This window comes from Pituophis catenifer, unplaced genomic scaffold (genome assembly GCF_029215685.1).
Source record: "Pituophis catenifer annectens isolate HBS135680 unplaced genomic scaffold, rPitCat1.0.hap2 SCAF_15, whole genome shotgun sequence".
Lineage (NCBI taxonomy): Eukaryota > Metazoa > Chordata > Lepidosauria > Squamata > Colubridae > Pituophis > Pituophis catenifer.
The window spans coordinates 19,455,502-19,462,418 of NW_027256895.1; positions in this window are offsets into that span (position 1 = coordinate 19,455,502).

A 6,917-nucleotide genomic window follows, 5' to 3' on the forward strand; every position below is an offset into this window, starting at 1 on the left:
TTTAAGGGCACGGCGGAAGGCACTGAGGTCTTGGATTCTCCTTATCTCTGGGGGCAGCTGATTCCAGAGGGTAGGTGCCCCCACAGAGAAGGCTCTCCCCCTGGGGGTCACCAGCCTACATTGTTTGGCTGATGGCACCCAGAGGAGGCCCTCTCTGTGGGAGCGCACGGGTCGCTGGGAGGTCATCGGTAGCAGCAGGCGGTCTCGAAGATAGCTAGGCCCTATGCCATGGAGCGCTTTAAAGGTGATAACCAACACCTTGAAGCGCACCCGGAAGACCACCGGGAGCCAGTGCAGCTCGTGCAGGAGCGGTGTTACATAGGAGTGCCATGCTGCTCCCATCACTATCTGCGCTGCTGCGTTCTGGACCAGCTGGAGCCTCCGGGTGCCCCTCAAGGGGAGCCCCATGTAGAGAGCATTGCAGTAGTCAAGGCGAGAGGTGACGAGGGCGTGAGTGACTGTGCACAGGGAATCCCGATCAAGAAAGGGCCGCAACTGGTGAATCAGGCGAACCTGATAAAAGGTCCCCCTGGTTACAGCCGTCAGATGTTCCTCCAAGGACAGCTGCATATCCAGGAGGACTCCCAGATTGCGAGCCCTTTCTGTGGGGGCCAAGGACTCGCCCCCAATAGTCAGTGATGGAGTCAACTGACTATATCGGGATGCCGGGAGCCACAGCCACTCAGTCTTGGAAGGGTTGAGCTTGAGCCTGTTCCTCCCCATCCAGATCCGCACAGCCTCCAGGCACTGAGACATCACTTCAAGGGCATCGTTGGGGTGGCCTGGGGTGGAGATGTACAGCTGGGTGTCATCAGTGTACTGATGGTATCTCACCCCGAAGCCATGGATGATCTCGCCCAGTGTAATAGCGTAATAATAGCAGCGTTCCAATATCTAAGAGGCTGCCACAAAGAACAGAACAGAATAACAGAGTTGGAAGTGATCTTGGAGGTCTTCTAAAAGAGAGGGTCAATCTATTCTCCAAAGCACCTGAATGCAAGACAAGAAGCAATAGATGGAAACTAATCAAGGAGAGAAGTAAATTAGAATTAAGGGGAAAAAATCCTTATAATTAGAACAATTAACCAGTGGAACAACTTGCCTCCAGAAGTTGTAGGTGCTCCAACACTGGAAGTTTTTAAGAAGAGATTAGACAACTATTTGTCTGAAATGGTCTAGAGCAGGGGTGGGTTCTACTTACCTTTACTACCAGTTCGCATCACGCCTGCATGCGTAGATCACTTATGATGATGTCTGGGTCAGTGGGCAGAGCCTTCCGCCAGTTTTACTACCAGTTCTTGCGAACCAGTCCAAACCGGGGGCAACCCACCACTGGTCTAGAATTTCCTGCTTGAGGAGGGAAATGGACTGGAAGACCTCCAAGGTCCCTTCCAACTCTGTTATTCTAAATTAAAATTACAATTGGATTTTCCCCTGAAAAAAATGTGAAACATAATTTTACCTTAGCAAAGACAAACATGTCAATTTCTATATTATAAAGAACATAACTTATCTTTTTGGCTTTTCTGTATTGTACATCATTCATTACTAATAACTATATAGTTCCCCAATTTACAGGCCTTTGTTGTAATATATGGAAGCTTTAAGTGGAATTTTATTGATTGATTGATTGAATTTATATTGCCGCCTATTTGCACATGGTGACTCAAGACGGCTTACAGAATATAAAACCTCATTTAAAACAATAAAACTAATAAAAAAGAATCAAATCCATTAATAATATCATATCATATCATATCATATCATATCATAACAATACAATACAATACAATACAATACAATACAATACAATACAATACAATACAATACAATAGCTAGTTCAGCAGATCAGCGGATCAAATCTCACCGACTCAAGGTTGACTCAGCCTTCCATCCTTCCGAGGTGGGTAAAATGAGGACCCAGATTGTTGGGGGCAATATGCTATTTAGTATACTGTCTTTGGTGTAAGCTGCCCAGAGTCCTCGGAGAGTGGGCGGCATAGAAATACAACTAATAAATAAAGAAAATAAATACAATGCAATGCAATGCAATGCAATGCAATGCAATGCAATTTATTTATTTTATTTATTTATTTGATTTGATTTCTATACCACCCTACTCCCGAAGGACTCAGGGCGGTGCACAGCCAAACAATAAAATACATACATACAAAATTTAAAAGTGGAATTAAAACCAAATTAAATAGTTTTGGCCCAAACAAATTAAAACCCCAATCAATTTAAAACCAATTTTAAAATTTGAATATATAAAATACTAAAAAATATTAAAAAATTAAAAATATTTTATAAAAGAGGGAGAAAATTAGGCCAGGCCCGCCCGGTGAAATAAAAAGGTCTTTAAGGCGCGGCGGAAGGTGCGCAGATCCGGGATCTGCAATACAATGCAGTGCAATATAATATAATATAATATATAATAACATCACCCCCACCCCATCACACAAACCATTTAATGGGTTCCATCCTGCTCTGGGTTCACCAGGCCTGCTGGCAGAACAAGGTCTTCAGCACCTTCCGGAAGACTATTAGAGTGGGGGCCATTCTAATCTCTGGGGGAATGATGTTCCAGAGAGAGGGAGTCACCAGGCCCTTCTTCTGGGTCCCACCAAGTGTATCTCACTAGGGAATGGGACCCGCAGCATTCCTCTGATGAGTCGGGTAAATGTGACTGGCAAGAGACGGTCCCTCAGATAACCTGGTCCCAAGTCATGCATTTAATTTCTAAATATTTTACCTGTAATGTATAAAATGTTTAATCTGCTGAATGGCTGGTTTCCATTGTAGTAGCCTGCTGAACGTTTTGAAGGGCAAATAATTACAGTATGGATGTTGATCTAATGAAATCTTTGTACCTTTTTTATCCCCTGTTTCTAAAGCTCCACCATTTTCTCCGGAGCATATCTTTTAATAGCAGTACTGGAGAGATTTCCTTTGATAAAAATGGGGAAATAATTTCTGGGTTTGATATTATAAACTGGATCACATTTCCAAATCAGACATTTCTTAGAGTCAAAGTTGGAAGGATAGATCCAGGAACACTCTCTGACAAACCATTGATTATTTCTGAAGAAAAGATCATTTGGCCCAACCGGTTTAATCAGGTGAGATCCAGCTCATTTCAAAATGGATTGATTTAATTTTATTATGTCCAGTTATAAATATTCAGGTTCATACATCAATAGAAAGTAAATATATTATCTTCCAAACTTTCTGAAGTAAAGGGCACTTCTATTTTTTTTAAATGCCTTGAATATATCCTATTGTATAGCAACAGCAGTTTTAATATTATTTCTCAAAGTCTCTCTAACACTCTAGACAACAGTAGCAATTTTTCACCTTATTAAAGCAAACTATACTTAGAGAGTCTATAATTCAACATTTTCAGTGGCAGTAATTTATTGTTAAATTTGCACACTTAGATTTGTGAAGGAGTTCTGGACAGTTTAGATATTAATTTTCATTTAATGCAATGGAAAACTATATAGATAATGAGATAGATAAGAAAAGCTTTAGTATCTTTTTTTTTCTGTGGGCACACTGGCACACATTAAAAATGAAATTCTGTTGCCTGCTCTCAAAAGTGTACACCTACATAACATACATATAGGTAAAGATAAAGGTTCCCCTCGCACATATGTTCTAGTCGTTCGCGACTCTAGGGGGCAATGCTCATCTCTGTTTCAAAGCTAAAGAGCCAGTACTGTCCAAAGATGTCTCCATGGTCATGTGGCCGGCATGACTAAATGCCAAAAGTGCACAGAATCCTGTTACCTTCCCACCAAAGGAGGTCCCTATTTTGCATTTTTTATGTGTTTCGAACTGCTAAATTGGCAGAAGCTGGGACAAGTAATGGGAACTCACCCCGTTACGTGGCACTAGGGATTCGAACTGCTGAACTGCCGACCTTTTGATCGACAAGCTCAGCGTTTTAGCCACTGAGCTATTAACATACCTATGTATATACCTACAACCTAACATATAAATATTAATCACTGTCCATCTTGAATACATAGTGGAAAGAGGAAGGTTGAGTATTATACTCAGCAAAGAACAAGATAGGTTCCTCTACCAATCAGAAATTGAATTTGATTCTAGAGTAGTTTCAATTGACCAAAAAAGACATTTCGTATTATGATGTCCTGAGTCCCATTTCATCTAGATTGATCTGAGTGTTTCAGGAAACAGTTTGCTTTTAAGTTTGATGAGAGCTGATTATTAATTCTTTTCAATTAAACAGTTTTATTTTGTTCATGCAACTAGTTTTTCTTTCAACTGTTTTACTTTCCAATGTCACAAAAGTGACTCCCCCCTGAGTAACAGGTGGAATTTGCTTCTGTCAAACTTCCTCATGTGTTTCATATATTAGAATAGAATAACAGAGTTTGAAGGGACCTTGGAGGTCTTCTAGTCCAACCCCCTGCTTAGGCAGGAGCCCCTAAACCATTTCAGACAAATGGTTATCCAACATCTTCTTAAAAACTTCCAGCTTTGGAGCATTCACAGGTTCTGGAGGCAAGTTGTTCCACTGGATAATTGTTCTAACTGTCAGCAAATTTCTCCTTAGTTCTAGGTTGTTTCTCTCCTTGATTAGTTTCCACCCATTGCTTCTTGTCCTACCCTCAGGTGATTTGAAGAATAGTTTGACTCCCTCTTGTTTGTGGCAGCCTCTGAGATATTGGAACATTGCTGTCATGTCACCCCTAGTCCTTCTTTTCATTAAACTAGACATACCCAGTTCCTGCTACCGTTCTTCATATGTTTTAGTCTCCAGTCCCCTAATCATCTTTGTTGCTCTTCTCTACAGTCTTTTGAGAGTCTCCACATTTTTTTAAGAAAAAAAGTTTTTTTTATTTTATAATCAAACAAATATACAATATAGGCAATCATTCAATATATCATCAAAATACATATCTCTAAACCCAACCTTCAAACCCCCCTCCCCACCCCCCCACCCCCGACTTCCCAGAGCAAAAACAGGGCATAGATTTTACCAAACACACGCTAAGATATGCTAGCTTACTGCAAGATTTAAAACTCCCTAAACCCCTTAACTGCCCTTCTACAAATTCATCAACCTTCCTTTTTTATAAACTCCAAATAACATATAATCCAGCCCTATGGGTTTTAAAAACATTAACAAACATTAATAAATCATTCAAACCCTAAAAAACTCTTAATATATCTATAAAGTATTCTTAATTCATTTACTTAGTCATTTTACTCTTCCTCCTACTTTTATTCTCAAGATTCAAATGTTTTAAAAATCTTAATACAACAATAAGTAAACCTTAATTAATCATTAATTTCTGTATTTTTCTCTCAGTCTTTCTTCCTCCCTCCTACTTTCATTTTGAAAAATTTTGAAACATATAATTCATTAGCCCTAAGGGTTTTAAAAACATTAACAAACACTAATAAATCATTCAAACCCTAAAAATCTCTTAATACATCTAAATATTCTTAATTCATTTACTTAATCATTTTAATTAATCATTAATGCATCAACAGCTAAACCAGAAAAAGTTGATCTTCCATTCTTCCTTTCTTTCTGTATTTTTTCCAGTTTTTCTTCCTTCCTCCTACTTCTATTTTAAGGAGGTTTTGAATTTTGATTTGAGGTTGATGTATCTTTAAAACTTGTCCCTTTCTTAAAACTATTTCCTCTGATTTAGAGCCTCCATATCGACTCTCTTCTTGCTTATATGATCATTCAGTTCATTCCTTCATCTGTAAAACCAAAAATTGTCATCAGTTTGCAAAGAAGAGTCCAGTTGTTGCTTTTCAGTTAATTGTGTGAAAGCCTCAGCCAAGTCTTCTTTGTCCTCCAAAGCCTCGCAATGTTGGTCATTTTCTACTTCTTTCTGCTCCAAATTATATTTTTGAAAAGTTCTGTCAATTAATTCCAAAAGAGCAGGAAGAAAATTTGAAAGTTCTTGAGAACCAGCCAGTTCCACCTTCTCTGCTTTGATCATAATGTCTCCTGCATTGTCATTGTGCTCTGTAGTTACTTTTGTATCCTCCACCAGCTCTGTAAATTTCCCTTCCAAGATTGCTATTTGGTTGTTCATAGCTGCAGTTTGGTTGTTCATGGCTTCTTTTATAAATTCTGTAAGTTCTCTAATAGAATCCTTCTGGCTCTGTAAATCAATCGGAAATTGTATTTTCTGTGTCATTTCTGACACCACTAGAGAGCCTCCACCACATTCAGAAACTCCTTGCTTGGAAGCCATCTTATTTTAAGAAAAAATTCTTTTCACAGCCATAAAGTCTCTTGAACAGCTTTCACAAATTTATCTGTAATTTATCAAGCAGAATAGTCTTTTCTCCTCCCAGCTCTCAAATCCCTGCAACTTAAATCCAGTCTCTGAGCGCAAGTCTGTTAACAAGCACTTTCCTTTCTGACTTTCACTTTTATGCCCACAACAAAGACGCCATCTTCACCTCCAGCTCAGAAAATTCAAATAGAAACAATGTATCCCCAGAGTTAAGCATAGTACTTGCAAAAGCTTGTCTTCCTGCTTCCATTCTGTCTGCTTCTGAATTCAATTAATTTCATTTTTGACAGCAGAGTTGGACACGACGTCTGGCTCTGTTTAAAACAGAGTCGCCCTGGATCCGGAGCTTCAGTTGGCTAACCGGGGAGCTCTCACCCTCCAAGCCCCTGGAGTTGTTCCAGGGGCTTACGGGGAGCTCTACCCTCGCCCACCAGCTCTCCTCTCCTTCTTCTCCCGAAGGAGAGGTTTTCAAGCCGTCTGACAGCTGATTAGCGCTGTCAGGACAGCTCCAACGGAATCGCGGGGCTGGTGGTCTAAAAAGACCATCCACGATGCCGGCGGTGCCAACCGGAAGTCGAGAGTCTCCACATCTTTTATATGTTATTTATAATAATATATATACAT